The 24,192-nt window shown below is 35.4% G+C and overlaps 1 protein-coding gene across 4 annotated transcripts in view; it reads right to left on the bottom strand.

Annotated features, from left to right (window-relative positions):
• The window catches only part of LOC118181480 (Krueppel-like factor 7), a 245,085-nt gene that overhangs the window by 68,111 nt on the left and 152,782 nt on the right, over nucleotides 1-24,192 (bottom strand). Inside the window, exon 2 of one of the 4 annotated variants that reach the window (XM_035350634.2) lies at nucleotides 11,885-12,037. The exons of the other annotated variants lie outside the window; for them this stretch is intronic. The gene's annotated coding sequence lies outside the window, so the exon portion shown is untranslated. The remainder of the gene's footprint in view (nucleotides 1-11,884; nucleotides 12,038-24,192) is intronic. 4 annotated transcript variants of the gene reach the window in all.

Here is a 24,192-nt window from a genome sequence, read left to right as displayed (position 1 = left end):
ACTACGCTGATCGTAAAACGATTCTCTCGCTATGCACTGCTACTTAAATTATCCGGCATTAGCCAATCAGCTAGCCGAAGTAATTCGAGCCAACACTTGTTAGGTTGTTTGAATTACAGTTTCCAACATCGAATTAATTTAATTTACGTTCATCTTTTTGTTACTGATATCTCTCAAGCTGCCGAGATTTTAAATTGCAAGCACAAGTCTTTCATTTGTCCAGTTTAAAGTTTTAAATAAAAAAAGGCTGTTTAAACCCTCCAATTTCAGTAGTTAATCTCACAGACGGAACGAAAACTCCCCTGACTGCCACAATAGGATCTAAGAACGTTAGTTAATTACACAGTGAAAACTTCACAGATCCTTGGCGTTATATTTTTAATACTCGCCTACATATATGGCTACCCTGTATTGAAAATTCTTGAGACATAAATATCAGCCTTAATGTAAAATTCCTTTGAAGATTCTTTCCCCCCCCCAAAGGCAATGGAGTTTTTTTTAACTACGTAATGTGGCATCTGTCTCAAATGTGACAAATATTAGCAAAAAATTTAAAGAAGTGAAATGCTGTCAAGTACAAAGAAAAGCATTCTTCAGAAGGACCACCTCCAGACAAATCGGAAAATTACAGTACTGCTAAACGTAATATTAGACTGTACTAGCAAACGCTGTTCAAAATCGGTCGACAACTAAGGTTATTAGTATTTCATGAAGCAAGAACCGACCGGTTATATCAAAACTATGTCAATCGGTTATACCGACGTTCTTTCAAGGACACCTATAATTTACCATGAAAGTAAATTGCATAGCATCTGCTCTTACTTTCTGAAAAAAAGAAGTCAATAGTAGTATGAGAATCTTCACTTTGACATAACGAAAAAGGAAAAAAAAAATCAAATGCAGTTAGTAATAAAGGATAGTCTTCAAATACAATTAAAGAACAGGATTAAATTTTTTAAATGGTCATGAAGGTTAGACCGCCAAATTACTGCTTATTGGTTTTGAATAAGGAAGGGGAAAATGCAGATAACACAGATGTTTTATTTTGTATATTGTTTTCCCGTGTTGATTGACCGATTGATTACCACCTCAAGGTGTTTATATTAAAAAAAAATCCAGTTTCGCGAATACGACGGAATCTGATAAGAAATACCTATCATTTTAATACAATTACACACATTAATGAATATAACTGCACAGAACTATATTTCCATTCATCAGTAGCAGGTCAAGTTATTAATTCGATTATTTTCAGAATTTTAATTTCGAATTCTAACTAATTAACTCAACTCATTGTGAAACAGAATATGTAAAAAAAAAAAAAAAACTATAACTTAAATTCACAAGGTCGAGATACATAAACTTATCATCAAAACGAAAAACATTTCACCATTGCTCCGTTTTAGAAATACTTTCGCATGCTGTGTCCGGCGAACTCATTTCTATTATTACTTTTTAAACGATAACTTAGCAATAGTAACAGGGTTGTTATCAGTAAGAAGAGGGGGGGATTTGTTCAAATGTTATCATTGAGATAATAAAATTCTTCTATTTCCAAAGCAACAGAAATATTTCAAAAACTATAAAGATAGCAGATGAGAGCAATTAGGCACCGTATTATCTATTTAAAGAGTAAAAATAACTTTATTCTTTGGAACTTTGTATTATCATTCTAACCAGTTGGCTATTTTTAAAGCATTTGAAAGATTCATACCGATATGAACTTAGCTACATTTTTAAAATACCTTTTAAGTAATTTATTCAGTACCAGGTGAATAAAAATATTAACTCACTATCTTCTTAAAGGTCAGTGACTTCCTGACCATGTTACGATTAAGGTCAATCTTAACTAATGCCTGTTCCTAACTAATGCCTAAAGTCAAGAATGGCTTAGGTCAGTGACTTGCCGACTAATTAGAAATAAAACCCACTACTGAATGATTGTTTAAACATGAAAGAATGCCTTCATACTGATTCCCCGTTGTAAAGTTGTTGTCATCTTTACGCAAGTCGCCCACTGCTCTCCCAGACAGAAACCTCAGTAAGGTACTCCGGTATTAAAGTTTTCTGCAGCCTTTATGAACAACAGTCTTGAACTTAAAGCAACCTTGATGAACAACAGTCAAAAAAAAAATCAAACGCCCCTTAATGACGTTGAGATCACCTTTATGTCGAGCCAAAGTTCTGCAAGTAGGGTTCTCATTTGCTATATTAACAGGATTAGCAAACTAAAACTTAACCAGTTTAGCGGATCCTTGGCATAAAGGAGCCCGAACTCTTCTTGATAAGGTTGCTTTCTTCAAGTTAAAAACTGTTCTCATAAAAGTGTCGGCACTTATACGCCAAGACAGTCCTCGTGAAGGTTTTTTATCTTGGTCAGCAGAGGCCGATTTGCATAAAGGTCTAAGTTTCTTTATGACGGTGCCCCGTTATGAAACGGTCCCAAAGAGCACAGTCCAGGGTGAACCAGTCTATTGATTTTATGAAAACTAGACTAAGAAGATTAAAGTAACACATAGGTGAACAGGTGAGAGCAAGGTCCGGACACCCGGGTGGCTTTCACAGACTATTCAGTAAAGTCCAGATCCCGCATTTATCTTGAGACTATCAAATCTTACACTCGAATTTCTTTTCAGCAACTTTGACAATGAATTCCCTTCTTCATAGTAGGAAGTATTTTCCAGATTCAAATTGCAAATTCTTAGTGATGACGGCACAGGCAGTCAAAGTGCAGAAAATGCATAAAACCGCCTGTTTGATTTCAAAAACCTATAATATCAATGCAAAAGCAATACCAATAATGATAATAATAATAATAATAAATTCAACTCCTATTGCTGTTTTTTCTGCAACAATATTTGTGGAGAGGGAAAGAGTACCGCTTTCTGAAATCACAGAATTAATTACTAGAGACAGCATATTAACATTCAGACGCTACGCTTAAAATTGCAAAAAATGTAAAACATCCGATCGTAATCTAAAACGTCCGAGCTAAAAATCCAATCGTAAACATAAAGCCGCACCTTCGAATATTTATTTCCGATTATTCTACAGTCAGCAGGGTTTTTCGGAGCAAATCAGCACTGTCCTGGTAGATATTCGATCTCTCGACTGCTAAGTGGACGTCTTCTAATTACACCACGAAGGCAAATGCTAATAAAAGAAGAAAACCCCTTACACTCTGATCTTATTTATCATCATGATTATTAAAAAGTCTTTTCAGCAACTTTGACAATGAATTCCCTTCTTCATAGTAGGAAGTATTTTCCAGATTCAAATTGCAAATTCTTAGTGATGACGGCACAGGCAGTCAAAGTGCAGAAAATGCATAAAACCGCCTCTTTGATTTCAGAAACCGCCTCTTTGATTTCAGGTTAGTAATTGGTCTTCAGTAACACCCATACCGATCGAAGCGCCACAAGCTCGCTGCTAAATCACTTCAAAATAATGGATAAATTTCGAAAATATGATCGCCTTTTAATTTTTCAGGCAGTATCTAAAAAGGCAGCGAATAATCTTCTCTAAGAAAACAGTCTAAAAAAAAGACCTATATTTAGTAAAAAGCACTCATGAAATGAAGAGAGGAAATTTAAGTGTGAAAATACCAAAAATCAAAATAATTTAACTATTAAATTCCATTACAATTTCATAAAACCTTTTTTTTCAGCATAAGCATCACCATAATCCATATTGCAGCCAATCAATATCTTATAAGGTATTTCTTCCGCCTTCCTAGCGTGCCTTCGTGGTGTACTGGATCTGTACGCTGGGCCGGTATTCCAGAGGTCCGTGGTTCGATTCCCGGCAAAGGCGTTGCTAATTTTTCCAAAAAAATACCTAATGTCTATACAGTAGTGCCCGAACTAAAAAGGATTGTGGATGATGACTCTCCACACCCAGGGTTTGGCGATTGGGTCCCCTAAAAACCCTAGTCGCCCTTTATAAGGGGGAGTTTATAAGGTATTTCTCCCGCCTTCCTAGCGTGCCTTCGTGGTGTAGTGGTTCTGCAAGCTGGGCCGGTATTCCAAAATTCCGTGGTTCGATTCCCGGCGAAAGACCTTGCTAATTTTTCATCTTGCCTGCTTCGAAAAATCGTTATGTCTCTACAATCTATAATGCAAAAACCTATAATATCAATGCAAAAGCAATACCAATAATGATAATAATAATAATAATAAATTTAACTCCTATTGCTGTTTTTTCTGCAACAATATTTGTGGAGAGGGAAAGAGTACCGCTTTCTGAAATCACAGAATTAATTACTAGAGACAGCATATTAACATTCAGACGCTACGCTTAAAATTGCAAAAAATGTAAAACATCCGATCGTAATCTAAAACGTCCGAGCTAAAAATCCAATCGTAAACATAAAGCCGCACCTTCGAATATTTATTTCCGATTATTCTACAGTCAGCAGGGTTTTTCGGAGCAAATCAGCACTGTCCTGGTAGATATTCGATCTCTCGACTGCTAAGTGGACGTCTTCTAATTACACCACGAAGGCAAATGCTAATAAAAGAAGAAAACCCTTACACTCTGATCTTATTTATCATCATGATTATTAAAAAGTCTTTTCAGCAACTTTGACAATGAATTCCCTTCTTCATAGTAGGAAGTATTTTCCAGATTCAAATTGCAAATTCTTAGTGATGACGGCACAGGCAGTCAAAGTGCAGAAAATGCATAAAAAGCAAAAGCTTCAAATAACTGAAAATGCGCTGCGAGATTTCTGTCACTTAAATTTCTAGGCATTTTCTTTCTAGCTTTACTGAATCTATCTACTGGAATAAAAAAAAAAAAAAAAAAAAGGCAAAAATTACGTGGTATTACACCATGAACTATTGAAAGAAGTTGGCAAAAGGGCATATGAGCAGATGTATTAACTTATGTTTCAAGGAAAACAATTAAAGCTGTTGCTTTCAATACTATTTTTTTAACTCTCACATTATGCATTAGCTAAATTCTTGCATGTTGCAACCATAAATCGAGTTTTTAAATCATAGGCTGAAAACGGAAGGAGAACAAATACGCGAGGGATTGAAAGTAATATGAGAATAACTACGATGCTAAAGATCTCGGCTATATATTTATCTCCTATTTTTAAGTTTGGAACTTTCCATTATTAACTTTTATTTAAACCGAGCAGATCAAAAGAAATTCATTGGTGACTTTTTAAATGTTGCATCAGGCAAAACTTACCAACATATGAATCTTTTAAGACAGCCATAGTGAATGGGGACTAACAAGGACATGATCGGACACACATCTTGTGCTCCCCGAGAGGAATTGTGGGCCTCCGCCAGGAATTTTTCCAGCCCCCCTGGTACAGGCAAAGAAATCCGAGTCACGAGAAGGGAATGCCTAAAATCACGGTTTCATTGTTTACGCTTATGCGGATAGCTTGGGTGCAGCCTGCCCTTTTTTCCTGGGTGGGGTGGAGAGAGAGAGAACACTGTTAAGATTAACTTTCACACATAATCCATTGCTGCTTCTCAGCTATTAAAAAATTCTTTGGAAATGTGTTATGAATCACGATATTAACAAAAGCGAAAACTGATAAGATAATCTGAAGAAATATGATAAAATATACCATCTTTAAAAGATCAATTACAAGGAAAATTTTACGCAAACATTTGAAAAGTCCTTCATAAAAAAGAATATAAATAAGCTTACATATAATACGGCAATCAGGTCCTTAAAAGTAGAGTGTTTTATGATAACATGCATTATACAAAACAAATAGCTAGCTGCAAACTAGAGTTAAGTTTAAAATCTAACATTACTACATTACAGAAGACCTTCCATTATCCGACCATCGGTTATCCAACATTAGGTATCATCTGAATATTTACATGGACATTTAATTCTTACTGAAAGCTGTTGTTATTATTATTAAGAATACGTTGTTGTTATCATTATTATTATTGCATTGCGCATTTCATTCAAGATGCACTGTGTGCATTGCTTACAACTATTATACAACTTAAATAACCAATATTCAGTAGTTCCTAGTTGTCTGACATTCCCGATTATATGACAACCATTCAGCATCATTTACATATAATGGGAACACTACCGTACGCTCCTCTTACAATTATCATTAGCAACAACCGATCAAAGAAACTATACATCAATGTTAATAAATATAGATTAAACGTTATCTTCTTCTTTGGTGTTTTTTCAAGCATCAATAATCGAAAGCTTTTCCTTTTTGGCAATGCCAAGATCTGTTTCTTCTGTTCTACATTCATTTTCGCGTCGATCTTTTCCAACAAAAAAAAAAATCTACTATTTACGATTGTTTGCATTATTTTCTAGCGTTTTTATCTACTAAAATTATATGCATGAAAATTATACGCAATTTTTTAATCATTTACCAGAAAAACAATTTTTCTGAGATAGATTAAAAAAAACCCACAGGAAAATAGGCGTAAATAATAACTATTTACACGAAATTACAGGTGCTTTTTTTTTACAATTTTTTCGGAACTTTTTCTGCGTAATGTCACCTGTCTGGATGCTCAAAGCTCTTGCCAACGACAGGCGCAATCTTGCACTCCTTGCCAGGATGAATTTCACCGTAGCAAGTGGAATATTTCTACTCTCATCTGAAGGATTTGTTCCAAAATTCTCTTCTCTTCAGAGGCGTAGCTAAGGTTTTCAGACCCCGTGAACAACAAAAGATTTTGCGCCCCTTTCTGTGTCCCAAGAATGGGAAACATTTCATTCTAAAATTTTTAGCATCAATTTGGCGCCCCTTGGATGCTGCGCCCGGGGACAGATGCCCCCCTTTGCCCCACCCTAGCTACGCCACTGCTTCTCTTAAAACTGTTATTTATTTAAAATAGCCTTCTTCCTCGTGTTAATATAAAGTAAGTAATTAAATAAATCTCGAATTCTTAGCAGATTATGCGAGTAAAATTCGACACAATGTACAATACATCATAGCATATTTAAGCTCGTCACACATTCATGTACGGCCCATTTTGATAAACATCAGGCTAAATTAAAGGCTCTTCAGCACAATACACCGTATTAAATTTCACCCTTTCTCAAGTAATCATTGTAAGGAAGCCACTTTAATAACAGACGCCAGCATGCCATTAAATCTTGACTACTCGGGCTTTTGATTACAGAGATGGTCTTTCGATAACAGGAACTCCGTTACATTAAATTTCTCTATCTCCGCATTTTAGAACGTGTCAATTTTCTAAATGGATTCTGAATTTTAGAACTTCAAACGAGTTGCCTACATCAGTTCTTTCTAGATATTTCTTCTCTAATTCTGGAAAATTATTCCAATGTCTTATCAAGAATTTCTTTTAATTCTGTTGAGATAAAAATATTAGAGCATTTACTATACGCCAAGCAAACTCCAGAAATAATCATAAATACACGAAGTTTGCACATGTTCAGAAGGAGCATTTATATAATAATATGCAAATATTAAAAAATATGAATTATTAAAGAATTATTAAATATTAAATATTAGTTACGTTTTCATTTAAAAACTGAGAAGTTCCGGTGACCAGCTCCAGTGAGTTCTTGCTTATTTTAAGCTCAAACAACATACATATTTGGAGGCACATAGCCCTCGCGTGCTTTGCCATAACCATATAAAACCAAACCAAAAAACATATATTTTGCATTAACAATGCTCAGTAAATAACTATCTTGCAAATATTACTTGAAAGCAATTACTACCATTTATTACACTTAATGTTCTTTGCGTTATTTTAGGGCCTATGTAAATAAAAATTGATTTTATCGCTTTATTATAATTGAAATACATTTAGCCAAATTAGCAATAAAATCGTTGTTTTGTTTTGTTTAAAAAACTTTTGTATTTTGTGTCAAGGAAATAAAAGTATTTAATCTTCTTTAGGTAACAAAATATTTGTTGAAATGCTTAAAATTAACACGTGGAAACATAAAATACCTTTATTTCATTGCAGGCATATATTTGACCAAAAAAAGCTAATAAATTATTGTTTAATATCCGGATTATCATGGTCCTAATTAGTCCGGATATCTGGAGTTCAAAAATATTTTTTATATGCTCCAATAAGCAGGGAATACATTTCCTTCGTTTTCTTTAATTATCCCGTCATCCTGTTTTGATTAACTTATTACCCGTAAAGGGCATTAGACCCAAAGGGCTATTAGTCTCAAAACGGCATTTTGCGTCGTTTCACTTTCTGCGTTAGTTTACTTTTTAAACTGCTGCCACCAAATATTATCGCCATATATTAAAGAAACTAAATAACGAAGCATCTGCATGAATGCATGAATATTTCTCGCGCTGTGAAAAAACAACGGTACATAGAGCTATTAAATTTTGAATAACGTAGTCCTCCAACCGAACACGGGCACTTGGAAGCCCGAATTTTGAATTCCGAATTTGTTTTATTATCCATTAAAATTTTGTAAAATTTTAACTAATTAATTAAATAATTAAATTAATTAATTTTAAATTTAATTTGTAAAATTAAACGGATTTTTGATTAACAAACTCAACGATTTCAAAGCGAGCAATGGCAACACTGTACGGGGTAAAAAATTATCTCCAGCTGGCGAGACTATGTATCGGAAATTCTAAAGATATGCTTTTTTTCTCTTTTTAAATATTTTGGGAGTATTGCTGTTGAACTGAATTTTATGTGATTTAAGTCCAAAGAACATGACGTTTAATAAATAAAGATAACATGCTAAACGTACAAAAAAAAAAAAAAAAAAAAAAAAAACGCTCCTTTGGACGTAATTATAAAATTTAAAAGCGTTCAAATTGTCCTTTTTTTTTTTTTTTTTTTTTTTTTTTTTTTGATGATTTCAAAACATTTTTATCAAGAAGGATATTTTTAATCTAAAATCGTTACGAAACCACTTTTAGGCACAATCTTTGATTATCTCTTGCACGCATACAAGGAAAATGAAATTAAAAGTGAAACTTACACGTGTTTTCCAATTTCAGAATACTGAAAATATTTCCTAATTCATATTTTCCTTAGTTACGGATAAATATAATGCATATGTAAAATAGAACAAAATGGACATTTATTTTTACTGCATTACATAGATAAAAATACTTTGAAAATAAAAAAATTATGGCAATCTTGCATAGAACCAATCAAGTGAACATATTTCGCAAACGCATTTGTTCGGTTTGTGTCTCTGTGGCACAATATATAATTCTCAAGTATTTCAAAATTTTTCATTACATTATTGTGCGATAAAATTGAAACCAAATAATTCACGAACAATGACTAAGTGTTCACAGAATAATGTTGTGTTTAAAACTAAACATTCAGAACTACAATTCAATTTTTTGGTTAGGCTATCTGAATACCGTAAAGCCACAACGGCTACTCGCCTAAGAGCCTTTATGGAGGACTTTCTGAGGGAAACTGGTTTGCATTCACGTTGCACACGGAGAAACCACAAACACCAACCATACCGCAGAACATATACTACAGTGTAAGTGTCTGTATTATATGTTCATCCTGCAATATCCATGCCTCAAACGTGTCATGTTTAGGTATCATCTGTCTACACTCAGCAAATACCATTCCTTTGCATTTCTCAGCATCTAATCCTTGTTTTTGCATTATATGCGTTTGAACATCTGTAAATGAACTCCCGATGCGGTGCTCTTGGAGAATAAGGAGCTGCTTGTTTTAGAAAGTTGTGGACTCAGGACAATGTCTGTATAATAGCCTATGTAAGCCGCCCAAGGGCCCGAACCCGCTTTCACCTGTCACCTGTATAACTAATTAATACTCCAATTGAATAACCGTAATTGGTTCTTACATGTAACTTTAATCGTAATGTCTTCCAGCGATTTCGAGAAATGGAAGCCACTAGAGATTCCTCAACGGTTGGGGGAAAACTCTAAAACCCTATCACATTATGTTTCCGCTACGCGGACTGGACGTCGAAAGGGACAATTCTCAGAACCCGCACATTTTCAGGAAACCCACGTAGCTAGGTTACCATTTTCAATTACTACAAAGACTTGATCGCCAAACAGTAATCAATTATCGCTCAGATTGGGATTGCGTGATCTTACAGAAGCAGAACTTTCGTTTGATTGGTTGTTCTCTACTCGGGACAGAGCTGAAGCCGAAACATTTTCGGCGACGTTTCAAAAAATCCCGCGTACATCATTTCTTCATAAGTGGGACTTCGCTTCCAGCGGAGCTCTTTTTTCTAGGAATGCTCTCGTTTAAACCAGTGCTACCAGAATATCGCTTCTTAGAAAATTCCCATCTAGCTGGAACCATCGATAGATGTGATAAGGGTCTCAAAAGACCGCAGACAGCATCAGTTCACAGTTTTTTAGTTCAGAGTCGATTTCGGAGTAATGAGAGATCTCCATGCGAGCTTCGCTCTGTAGATGCATTTTGCTTTGCGTTGTGTCTAACGTTCTTAGTAGTTTGGAGTGGTAATTACAACCTGTGCTCAGTTATACTGAGAAGAGCTGTACGATTACTTTCTATTGCACGCATTTGTGGAAAGTTCCAACACCTTAGAGTATTTCTTTTGAAAAAAAAAATAATTTTATAAAGCTATCATCGGTTCTGTGTGCATTTAATCCATTACGAACCCGTACACGCACAACGTTATTATATTTAGGTGCGAACCTTTTAAGTGCTTTCTCTGCGTTTCCATGAGGCCTATGTTCAAATTTTTCAGATCTTTTGGGTTTCGCGATTCCACTCGTGTCGTATCCGATCTTCAATGAGATATTTTTATTACAATTTGAGTCTGCCAGTCTGAGACCTTATCCCCCTCCCCTCCCGAAAAAAAAGGAGAGGAAATTTCTCACAGTTTTACAATTTTTATCCCAGAACACGAGACGAACGCGATTACCTTTTCGGAATATGAAAGCTTATTCACACGAATTAACGTGAATCACTAGTCAACAAATAAACAAATTCACAGTGCTACCGTAGAGATATTAGGATTTCTTTTTTGGGAAGAAAGGGACATGAAAAATGTGCAATGCCCTCGCCGGAACGCGAACCACGAACCTCTCGAATAAGCAACGAGCGGGCTGACCACTACACCCGAAGGCATGCTAAGAAGGCGGGAGAAATACCTTATATACTTTCCCTTTTAAAGGGCGAGTGGGGATTAGAAAGACCCAAACGCCAAATTCTGGCAGTCGAGAATCATCCTCCACCACCTTTTTTAGTTAGGGCGCGCAGGAGACATGAAAAATGTGCAATGCACTCGCCGGGACTCGAACCACGGACCTCTAGAATACGAGCCGAGCGTGCTGACCACTACACCACGAAGGGATGCTAAGAAGGCGGTAGAAATTAGGCACACAAGCTGGCAAGGAAAAAAGAAAGAAATACGGCCTCTCTTTTAGAACAACGGACTTTTAATGGAATCATAAAATAATCAAATCTTAAAATTACTTGGCACGAGTTTTACAAACTGCATGAATTAATGGCATAGCACGCATGCTTGGATGATTGACACTTGCTTCGCCGACGCTCAGCATTTTAGCATCCCGTAGTCAAAACCATGATTCATTTCAATAAGCATTCCAAAGCACGTCTCTGAAAAAAAGACGGGAGGTTCTTGAGGTCGCAACGTTTTCTAAGAATATAGGCTCCACATACAAGTAACGTAGTTTACACACTTTTGGACCAAAACCATTTATAAGCTACCATAAATACTGCAAACAATCTCTGCAAGCAAAGATTAAAATATATATTTCCTCATTTAGAAAATATAAAATAAATGCCTTTTTCTAATTGCTTTTCAATAATCAATCTGCAATATATTACTTCTAATGTATTATGTGCTAGCTAAGATGGAAATATACAAATACTATAAAATTAAATACAATAAAACATCTAATGCAGTTAAATACTTCGTCGTGTAGGCTTTCAAACAGAAGATGGTACAAGTTTGTTCTGGCATGGCTTCACTTATATTTTCACTACAACATTAATCTATATTACTCGAGAAGAGGAAGATGAAATTCTTCACGCTTTTATGAGCAAAAAAGATCAAATATTCTCACCTGCAATAGAAAAAAAAAGTATATCAATAAAAACGTTAGAGAAATGTAAATTTAATTTTAAAAAAATCTTTTCTTTGCATAAATAAGTGTACAAAATAGCTGTCATTACTAGGAATGAAATAGTGAGAAACATGTTTCAAATTTAAAAACAATATTTTGTAAAAAAAGGAGGAAAAAATTGCATCATTAAAAATGTAGTTTTCTGTATGTTATTGACCTAAATATTTCATAACACATAAAAATTATTTTTGTTTTTAACCACAATTTAGGATCGAATAAGCTTTTCTCATTTATAACTGTTACTCACAACAACATACTTGATGAGTTAATTCTACTATGCAAATTAAAATCCGATGTGCCATTTTTTTAAAGCACCCTGCGCATATATATTAATTACAATGTTGCATTAGTTGCGTCAGTTGCTGAAATAAAGGTTCATTTTCGTCAATGGTTAATTTAAACCATGAATGAACCATTAATTTAAACCATAAATAAAATTTTAACTTAAAACCTCATCAATCTGACACGATCTCATCATTCATTATTGTGTAAAAGTTGCACTGATGAAAATTATTATGATACTCCACAAAGAACAACGGACTTTTAATGGAATCATAAAATAATCAAATCTTAAAATTACTTGGCACGAGTTTTACAAACTGCATGAATTAATGGCATAGCACGCATGCTTGGATGATTGACACTTGCTTCGCCGACGCTCAGCATTTTAGCATCCCGTAGTCAAAACCATGATTCATTTCAATAAGCATTCCAAAGCACGTCTCTGAAAAAAAGACGGGAGGTTTTCCTTTCGGAAACCGTGGATTCCCATAACCAAAGGTCAAAATGTCGGAGGTCGATGAATGACATTCCCCAGCTGACTTCAGGTCCCCCAACTCCCCTAAATATGTTATTTTTTGCACCCCAGCCACATTTATCTCTTCCCCCTGAGGATATAAATAAAGGTTTTTCATGCATCCCCGTTATCGAATAAGGGGTGGGTGTTTCCCAGATTAATTCTGGCAGACAGAAAAAAAAAAACGCAAAAAGAACACACCCTCCTTTTTCTAAGAAATTGCGTAATGGAATTCGAGAATATCAACAAAAACCAAAACACAGACCACAACTTCCCATCTGGCGTGGGCAAAAGAAAACGTAAACAGAAAAGCTAGTCAAATAATTGAGAAATAACCTTTTAACAATTGCTAGCATTTTGGCTTTAACAAAATAATGATTTAGGTAGACTTTTTTTAAATAAATAATAAATTAATATTATTTCCAGATATATGGGTAATACCAGAAGTTATCCCGACTATGCCTGAATCGATAGACATCCCGAAGATCTTAATTTTGATGTTACAAACTACTACAGATTAGTTTTTTGGAACTTTAATTTTTTACCAGAGCATTGGCAAATGTTGCCATTCCGTGAAAAATAATATCTTTTATTTACTAATCGCAAGGCCTAGTGAACTGCTACCTTTCAGTGATACTATTATTCCAAAATATGCCACTTTTAAACTAACAAATTTCAAAGAAATAGCATTTATAGCGTTTTATTTTTTATGAAATCTCTAACTCTTGTAATTTACAACAAACCTTTTATTTATCTAATTTTTATAAGCATTTGAACCATTATTTTAATTTAAATACGTTTGCTGATGGCATATATTATGTACTTTTAGTGCAGAATAATCATTTCCGTGTAGCCTAGCAACGAATCCCCTCAATCTTTTCCCCTTATGCCGTTAACAACATTTTTCTCTTAGAAGTCATTTCAGAATAATAATCTGAAGGATATATTTTGTACGTATGTCTCCATTTTAAAAGCAATACATTGCACAGTTCCGAATTTGAAGCTATGGACTATTAAAAACAACCTAAATGAATCCCTATCGGTAGATATGTGTATATGTAGGTATATGCTATTTGTTATCACGAAACAGTAAAGAGCTATTTGTCGTAATGCCTTGTGAAGGACTTTCGTAAGATAACCGCCTTCTATTTATGTTACATGCGAAAAGATATATTTCTCCAATCCGCAAACGAGAATGGAAGTCAGGCGAACTATCAGATACCCTTACTCAGAATCTACTCGCTGTTTATTTTATCTATTATGCCAAAGCACTAGAGAGCTATGTTCCGTATGGAGAGGGATGCTTTCCCGGATTAGTTAAGAGAAACTAACTCTGTTCTTGCTATACGTGAGGAAAACCACGAAAACACTCATGCAGTTAGCTCGTTCGCTCGTATTTGAAACCGATTCGAACTTCCCAATGCTTAGAATAGGCTTATGTGTCCACTAGCGGGTGATAGTTCGACCTAAGTTCATATCCTAGCGAATAAGATGGCTGCATGGGATTTTTCTTATGTATAACGTGACTATGAATCAGTTTTCTATAACAACAATGAGAAATCGATAACTGGATTCAGCAGATTATGATCTTTACGACAAGGCCTATTTTTCAAAATTAACAACTACCGAATTCTAATGATTTATAAAAAAACTTGCTTTTAAAACGGAGAAATTATCAAAGTCTACGTGAGTTACAGTTCTGAAAATTTGCAGTTTGAGGGTGGCTAGAAGCAGAGTATGTAATAAATTTTAAGACTTTTAGAGAAACATACAGGACAAATTCTTAACTGCTAACGAACGAAGTTCGTTTAGCAAGCGACCTACACACAGATATCCAAAAAACGTAGACATGAAAACAATGGTCCAACAGAAAGAATACCTCCTTTTTGGACATCTTTTACTCTTGGGTGGGTACGGTTTCTATGAAAGTGTCTCGAAGCTCTCTGGCGTGTCCAAGTAAATCATAAATCCATGCACATGGCAGGACAATATGCGCCAAGGAATTATAACGAAAGAAAAATGTCAATTTCTAGGAAGTGATTCAGGTATAGAAGAAGTAGTGAGAGACACGAACGATGCATACAGGAGATGAGCTATAATACTTCACACACTACAAGTAGCTGGAAAAATAAGAAAAGTTTAAAATCCATGAAGAATGCGAATAATGCTAGTGCAAATGAAATGAGTAATGCAAGCTTTCAACCGTGTAAATTATAAAGCAAGTATATAACCTGCTCTTATTTAAATGGAATAACTGGTTCAACGAAAGAAAGTGTACGCAAAATTAAAAAAAAACTCATCTCAGAGTAGGAACCGAATGGTACTGCAAATTCAGAAAATAAGTTCTACACCTCCATAAACTCATTTCCAATGTTTGGACGTTTTCTTTGCTTCTTAACGGAAAGAGCTACAAAAGCTGCCGAATATTCTGCATTTCCTTTCTGAAGAGCCGAAGAACTTCACTTAGCAGTGACTGCTATAATGAATTTCTTTTAACGGTTATAGTGAAGTGGAGCTTTGTTCCATGATTGTATATTATTCTGCAAGCCAGGTGCTTTACAACGGCGCTAACGCTAATTTGTGCGTTTCAACTGCAATTTAATACTACAGGGACAGGGACAGGGAAAAGTGGACGGAGCACCAGAACTTCGTCAGTGACTTTTACAGGTGTTGCTCCGCCGCACTACTGTACCCCGCTGGGCTTTTAGTTGGCCCGCATCGGATGCTAGCCTACCAAGACATTTACATAGTAATTTTACATTAATATTAGACTTACGTATTGAATATACAATTACAAAGACATAGTATACAATTATTGCAAAGAAATTAACCTATTAACAAAAGTTGGATTATGGCAGATTGAAATAACATAATTACTTCGAACATACATACAAATTTTCATTGTACATTGTACTTCATACAAACAATATATTTACATTAGTATATCTAGTTACATCGAATTAAAATAAACATCATTTTAAGGAACTAATTGAAGGATTTTTTTTTTTTTTTTTTTTTTTTTGTGCACTTTATCATACTTAGTTGAATTACTAAGGCGAATTCTCTTATTAATACATTTCCTTTCATTTTTTTTAACTTGTTACACACAAATGCATCAGCACTGAAATCTTACATTATTATTTTTGTAAATTAATGTATCATAAATACAGAAAATATACATTAGAAAATCACATAATACTTACATTTACACTAATATATCTAATAGAGTCATATATTATTTATATTATTTTTTAATTAATGATTTAATTATTACATTAATACAGTCCAAATTCTTAATGTAACTATTTTATAAAAACTATTTATACCATATTTAGCCTGTTTCAGACACTTGCAATATTTCTGAAATCTTGCATTATTTTTGTAAGTTGTAGAATAAGAGGTATTTATACAGATGTGATAGCATCTTGACATATGTCTTCTCTTTTATATGCAAAAAGTTTCTTCATAATCAAGGAAACCTTTTGTTGTAATTGAGGTATCGTTAGCATGCATTTAATGTACTCAGGCGTAATTTGTGACCTTCCTTTGCAGTGTAGCTCTTTTGTGAGCTGGCACTTGAAAACATAGTGTTCTGGGTCTCCCTTTTCCCCACATACGCACTTGTCTGAATCGCTCAAATTTCGTGCAAAGTAGTACGTGGGGAAAGGACCATGTCCAGATAAGAATATGTTGATGAAGAAGTTATAAGAGATTGGATCATATGTGGGTTTCTTGTAGAAGTTGAAAAGCCTTCTACCTACTTCTGCATTTTCCCATTCAGTTTGCCATTTTTTTAATGTAATTTTTTTCAACATATGTTTCACATACGATTTAGGGAATAGGACATTGATTGGAGGTAGAGATGGGTCTTGAGCTGCATTTTTAGCAAGCGCATCTGCCCTTTCATTTTGGGCTTGTCCAGCATGCGCTTTTACCCACTTTATTTTTATAGATGTTCTCTTGCGCTGTGATAATAAATCGTAGATATCTTGCACTATTGATGATTTGTTTCTTGCATCATCGACAGCTTTAATTGCCGCTTGGCTATCACTGTAGATGGTAACATATGTTAGATGCTTTTGATGAGACCACAGAATAGCGTGTTTTATGGCTGAAAGCTCAGCTTGGAAAACGCTGTTGTTGTTCCTTAGGTGTCCTTTCCATTCTGTTGTTTCTTGTTCTGAGAGGAGTGCAAAGAATGCGCATCCTACTTCTTCGTTTAACTTTGACTCATCTGTGTACACGACTGGAAATGAAGGTACACTGAGGGTGTCTTCTTTTGTAGATATTCTGAGTTTTGCATGTACTGCAGGGTGTCTTAGGTAAGGATTTCGTGGCTGTTCAAAATCAAGAGGGCACAGGTTTTGATCTTTTACCTCTATGTTTTTCTTGAGGTGGAATAACGTGGCTAAGTCTGCATCTTCTTTTGCTTTCAGGTGGAGGGGTGGGATTCCTGTTAATACACAGAGAGCTGCCGTTGAGGTAGTTCTGTATGCTTTTGCTATTTGTAAGAGGAAGGGGCGTTGGATCGAAGCTAAGAGTCTTTTCTTTTTCACTGTCATAGGGTGGGTCCATGCTGATGCCCCGTAGAGGATTATTTTTTCGATCACTGTATTATACAGAATGCTTTGCATCCTCGACTTGAGGCCCCACGTTGTGCCTTGCATCCTCGCGAGGGCTCTAGAAATAGTTTGGGTCTTCTTCCGAATTTCCATGAGGTGTGGGATCCAAGAAAACTTTTGATCAATTTTCAATCCAAGAAATTTGATTTCTTTTGAGATCTTGATCCTTCTATTATTGATTTTAATGCAAGGTAGCCTTTGTAGCGATTTGCCCGGTTTTGGAAATAAAATAATATGTGATTTAGACTCTGAAATTATTAGTTTTTGATTGACGCAGAGTGAATGGAATATGGAGAGAGTCTCGTTACTATTCTTTTCTAGTATGTCTCTTGAATGCCCATTTGTTACAAAGGCCACATCGTCGGCAAAGGCGATGAGCTTTGTATGGTCCGGCCACTTGTAGGAGGTGATATAATTGAAGGTGATGTTCCACAGGTCTGCACTTAGACAAGAACCCTGTGGACAGCCCCTCGTTATTCTTCTTTCTACTATACAGTTGTTGCTGATGATTATCGTTGCTCTGTTTGTTAGGAAACTATTCATTAGCTTGAATATGTTCTGAGGGCATTTAATGTTGCGCAAGGCTTCAAGGATACCAGGCCACCACACGGAGTCAAACGCATTTTTGAGATCCATGCAGAGTACTGCTGTATGGAGAGCTGAAGATTTATTCCTACGGATCTGCTCTTGAAGTTCTACTATCGCATGTGATGTAGATTTGAGAGGTCTGAAGCCGTATTGGTTGGGGCTTATGGTTTCGTTTTTCTCTAAGTGGTGGCGTAATCTGCCCGCGATTGCACGTTCCAGAAGTTTACCTATTGCAGGTAAGAGGTTGATTGGTCTGAAGGCTTCCGGATCCGTAGGATCTTTATTATTTTTCTTGAATAGTATTGTTTGTCCCTGTTTGAGACAATTCGGGAAGACATAAAATTTGAGGCAGAGGTTTAGTAGTTTGTGGAACAGAAAAGGCATTGCGTGGTGAATTATCTTAATAATCCTGTTGTCTAATCCGTCAGGTCCCGGAGCTTTATTATTCGGAAGATACTTAATAATTTTTGAAATTTCTTGTGAGTGGAATTCCACATCGTCTGGAGTATTTGAAGCGGTATTATTTTAATACTACAGATTCGAATCACTATAAATTTACAGATTTAGATTCTTCACAAGATATTTTAAGTTACTACTTTCTTAATTCATGCATATTCCTGGCCTACTAATAGTTGAGCAGAAAAACCACTAAACACTAATAGTTCGACTCGGATTCAAATCTCGGCGAGCAGAATTGCTATATGGACGTTTTGATGCGTTTCCTCACGCGCAACGTAAATACATGCAATTGTCTTTTAGAAAGTCATCCATAAAGGCTTTAGGTTAGATTTTGTGGATGTGCAAAGAACGCAAGAGCTATCCGGCTAAGAGCAGGGACACCTTTGTGGAAGCTTTTGTACGGAAAACTGCCAAATGTTTAAGTTACACATGGGAAAAACCAGCCGTGCAGCCAGCCCGCTCGGCTAGGCTCGATCGAACTACCAGCATTCACCAGTCTTAACCACTCGTCCACACGTGGAGTATTGCCACTACGATCTGTATGTCTACGCAACCCATAAACAATCCTATGTGACACAGAAAAGCAATCTTTAGGTTTCGGATCTCAGCCAGGTTCATTCAGCATGGACTTTTAAGGTTCAAATATCTTATATATGAACTTAAGCTCATGACAAACAACTCATTTTTTTAACTTTTTGTGAAATAAAAACAAACAATAATCTATTTAAATGTAAGAATCGAAAATATGAAATTCCAAGAATGATATCAGTTCCGGACTTCAGATACGGATGTGATGAATTAAAAAAACCCTCAGATATCAGCAAATCAAAGACAGGGTACAATAGATTTTATATAAATGACCAAATGTGGAAAATATGAGCTAGTGAAAAAAAATGTATAACTGAATAAAAACATTATTTAGGTACCATTCTTCTTGGTTATACTGATTTCAAAGAATAAGCGTGCACAAATACAGAAAATGACATAATTGTAGCTTTACACAGATCAGCACAACCAAAATGTCACGCTCAACTACGAGCAGAAGTTATAAGCAAAGCCTGACCTGCCAAAGTCTTTTGCATTGGGTTTCGTATGGTTTGGATTATTTGATTATGGCAAAACATATCAGAGCTATCTAAGTGGAGGGATGCCTTTATGAAGGACTTTTTAAGGGAACTGGCTCGTATACACGTTACAAATGGGGAAAAACCACGAAAACGCCCATGCAACCAGCTCATTCGTAGGGATTCGAACCACGAACCAAACGACCTGTGTTCAGCGATTTTACCGCTCGGCCGATAGTGGGCCTTCTTTCTCATCATAATTAACCCATTTGTCACTATAGTACTACTTTATTATTTAATCCTCATGCAGCCTTTTCACCACTGCTAGAAGATCATTCTCTCTCCTACTCGAAAAACACATTTTTTTAAAGATTATTTTAATGTGTTTTTATAAATTAAACAAAAAAAAGGGGTAAGAAACGCTGATAAATACCAAAACCTGAAAAAAATTTTTTAATATTAATTAACTAAAATTATTCATGGAAATGAGATGAAATGAAGTACAGCAAAAAATGTATATAATTTAATAGCAGTATAAGTCATCTGGTTTCTCCATCAGCTTTTTTAATTGTATTTTATTCAAAGATGCGTACACTAATAATTGGCAGAAATATAGACTTTTCGGAATCACTGATGCTCAGTTTGAACTGCACGTGCATATGGAGTCGCCTTAGAGAACATAATAGTAATTCACAGATTTGCAGCTATGTTACAAAATACAAAAATGCATCTGCCTTACATCATTCATAAATAATTTTTAGACAATGACAGCTACAAGCAGTCAGAAGAATAATATAATATAATAAAGCTTAATATTTTTAATTCCCTGCGATAAAAATTATTGTAAGCAAACGACTTTTAGAATTATATTAATTTATCTAGGCCTTCATTAAAAAGTAACAGCCAATAAAACATCATCAATGATCACCATTATATAAGTGTATATTATATATAAGCATCATTCTATAAGATATATGTCAAAAAGTCATGATTTATCAGTCAAAAAAGTCACCACATAAAAGCCAACACATCCATCATTTGATGTCTTTTAGAGACGCTATTATTACGTGTTTGTACCTCCTATTGAGTCACTGCACCAAATTCAAGTTTAAAGACTTACAAAGCGTATAAAATGCCGAAAGATAAGATCTGAATTCTAAAGCAACACGAAAGGGCAATATTTTTCACGCTCAATTTAATTCAAACTGAGTAAAGAAAGTTTCTGAAACGCAGTAGATGCTTTCCATTTATCATGAGAGAGAGAAAAAAGCACAAAAGGTAATGTTTGTAATGAACTTATAGTGTTAATGTTTCAATTATTTTTCATATGTGGTTGGTTCATGTTAGGTTGAACTTCTGTCCACTCAATGCATACTCAATGCAATAATGAAATTTATGATGAAATGTCTGTCTATAAGAATAGGTAAAATAAATCCTCTAAATTTCTTTCAGAAACGTTCAGAAGTTAAACAAACCTCTTAGAAGTTTTGTAATAAACTCGAGCTTTGTAAGACTCTATCAAAACGATCTGCATGTGGTCGTGAGATTAAACCTCCTCAGAGATTGAACTTACAAAATTATTATTTGCAAAGAACTGTAGTAATTTTAGTAGAATAAAATTCATATTTAAGTATTACTGTGTTTTTTTTTCCAGGAAATAGAGACTTTAAGTTTAACTTTTCTAAATTAAGTTAAATTAATGTGGGGGATGCTGGCTGTTGACGAGCCACACCTTTTGATGCCAATACTTCGCTGCAGCGGATAGGCAACAGCGTGTTATTTCTCTTGTAAGGTAGCGGTATATGAAACTATAAAACTTCATGAAGAGTATTTTTTCCTGCCGCATAACATAACTCGGTAGAGTTTGTTTATGAAAGTGAGCGATCGCAGTTCCCAATAATTATCGCAAATTTCCTCCTTATTTTAGCCGGAAGTCAGAAGAACTCCGCTAATGAATTTATATCTGTTATTCAGAAGTTTCTAGCGCGTAGAGCTAGACTCTTCCCCTTAGCGGCGTTCTTTAGGTAGACAGGTGACAAGCAGGGCCGGACACCCGAACGGCTTTTAAAGACTAATCGGGTACAGTCCGGGACCCGCTCCATCTTAACATGTTTACAACATAAAATACCTAGCGTTGCATTACCAACACGACAGGAGAGCATTGCATGGCGACATAACATATCTCAGCACAGACATAACATGGCATAGCATTCGACGGGACATAGTATAGAATCAAAGCCATCTTGCGGTTATGTTATACCTGCTCTGTCTGGGCGTACTAATCAAAAAGCAATTACAGACGGCACAAAATATTATTCTTCGACAAGTATGCAATGTACCTTAATATATTCGTTATAGTAAAATATATGAAGATATGAGTGTTGTGCAGCTTATAGATACCAGTCAAGAAATACCTTGAAAAATCTTCCTTAATTAATAATGAATTTATTAGCAATTATCATTACGATATATACGATGCTCGTAATGTAAAACGCCCCAGGAACTGGTAATTTGATCCAGGAAGGCTCAATATGCATCTTTATGGCTATTCCACAAGCAACGTGAGTAGGAAGCAACTTCAGTTACACGCAATCCTCCACAAAAGCATCTTTCCCCATATGTAGAATAGCCATCACGTACTTTGCCATAATCCAATCCAAGCTTCTTCTGTTTCTTAGAATTAATTAGTATTTATAGGTTTCTTCCTTCCTTTCATTTTAAGCTTCATACAAAAGTCGAAACTTTGTTTTGTTAGGTAACAAAAGAGAGTTTTAGCAAAATTATATTTCCAGAACATCAGATTTTTAAGTTACATTTCATATACATACACGTATAGTCAAGATATTTTCTATCATAAAAAGGTCGATTTTAATACTTGAACAGATTCACTAGCTTCAAAGACCAGCTTTTAAAATTTGTCTTTTGAAATTTCTGAATAATTCAAGAATTCAAGCGATCCAAGATCTTCATTTTCTCTTTTCCACGCAACAACCATCTTAAAAATAACAATAAAAATAAATGCATGACAGGCATAAAACTCGAGAATTAGTAGCATATTTCAGTACAATACACCTGTAAAAATTAAGTTGGTTGACTATTCTAAGGATTCGCGGAAAGTATGCCACGCGACGAAATGTCTCTTAAATTTGTTACGCGGCATTTCAAAGACTCCACTGAGCTGTTTATCGTTTTAAAAAAGACATTTCTCAACCAGTCTGAATCGAAAGCGAATCTGAATTCGGGTGCGACGAACGATAGTCCAGACCTACGTGAATGGAATAGGAGACGGTTTAGGATTTCGGCTTCGCTGACTGGGAACTACGTCGTCGTACTAACATAGAAAAAAGGAGAGATGGAAGATTCAGAGGACCGGCTCCGAGCACCAAGCGGAACTAACCAACCTCGTGGAATGCCATCCGCCGACCGTGAAAATATTTCTCGGTCTGTGGGCCGATCGGGCCGGCATTCCGGGCCACTGTGAAAGAGAAACGCACGCATTCGGGACACCGCCCACTCAACCGGACACGCCATGCCGCACCCTTCGGTGGCAACGTTGCGAGATGATACAAGATGGCTTTTACGGCAAGGCCTAAACATTGACCCTCGAAAATTCAGTAACAGATTATGATAAAGCAATAGATAATTGACAAAAATCCTCATTTTAATATTTTCAATCTATCAGATAACCACAGCTTTTGAGGTTTACCATTCAGTTCACAGAAGGTACAGCATTAATATTATTTTCATTGGCATCCTATGATGAGTTGTTCATCATCTGCAATCTAGAAAATAATCAGCAGATTTTTCTTTGCAGACATGTTGTGGAAATTTTCTGCCAGAAAGGACGTATACGTTGGGAATGATGTTAGGAATTGCGGCAAATCATTTCACAAACATGTCCTGGGAGAGTCACACTAGATTAAAGATTGCTCGGTTGCAGAAACTAATCTTAAAATTTGTAGCGACGGGTTGATGAAACGAAAGGGTTCAATGCTGTGGTTTCTGGGAGAGGCAAACAGCTGTATCAACATGAACTAGTATTTATTCAGAAGTTCTACTCAGAGAAGCAGAACTTGGCAAAAACAGTTGATCACGCTGATGGGCGATAATAACTGGAATAATATACGACCCTTACAATTTATAACTGAATTCCCAATGATAAATTAATAAATTCAGAAAATTCTTCCAGCGTTGCATTATCTTGGAGTCTCTAGGAATCAGTACTTAATTTGAAAAGTATAAATAAATTTCATATAGATTTTTTTGGTAATTTTAGTATATTCTACAATAGTTTACAGATAACTCCTTCCATTTCCCCCCCCCATTACTTTAAAATGGGATGAATCTGTTCACACTTCAGGTCAACGCCAGCCTGTCTATTTAAAGGGAACTCTTTCAAAAATAAAACAGTATTTAATACACAGTTCAAAAGAACGTTAGTACACATCTCTTTTCGGAATGAACAGTCCTACATCTACATATTAGGTCTGTCTTTAATAAAATGTATACATCCAATCGAATAAAAGTGGTTGTAGCAGAACTAGGGGGAAAAAATTAAAGAAATTG

This window comes from Stegodyphus dumicola, chromosome 3, assembly GCF_044657685.1.
Source record: "Stegodyphus dumicola isolate Sdum_Otavi_A_Nest chromosome 3, ASM4465768v1".
In the NCBI taxonomy this organism is placed as follows: Eukaryota; Metazoa; Arthropoda; class Arachnida; order Araneae; family Eresidae; genus Stegodyphus; species Stegodyphus dumicola.
This window is presented reverse-complemented; position numbering and strand designations above follow the sequence as displayed.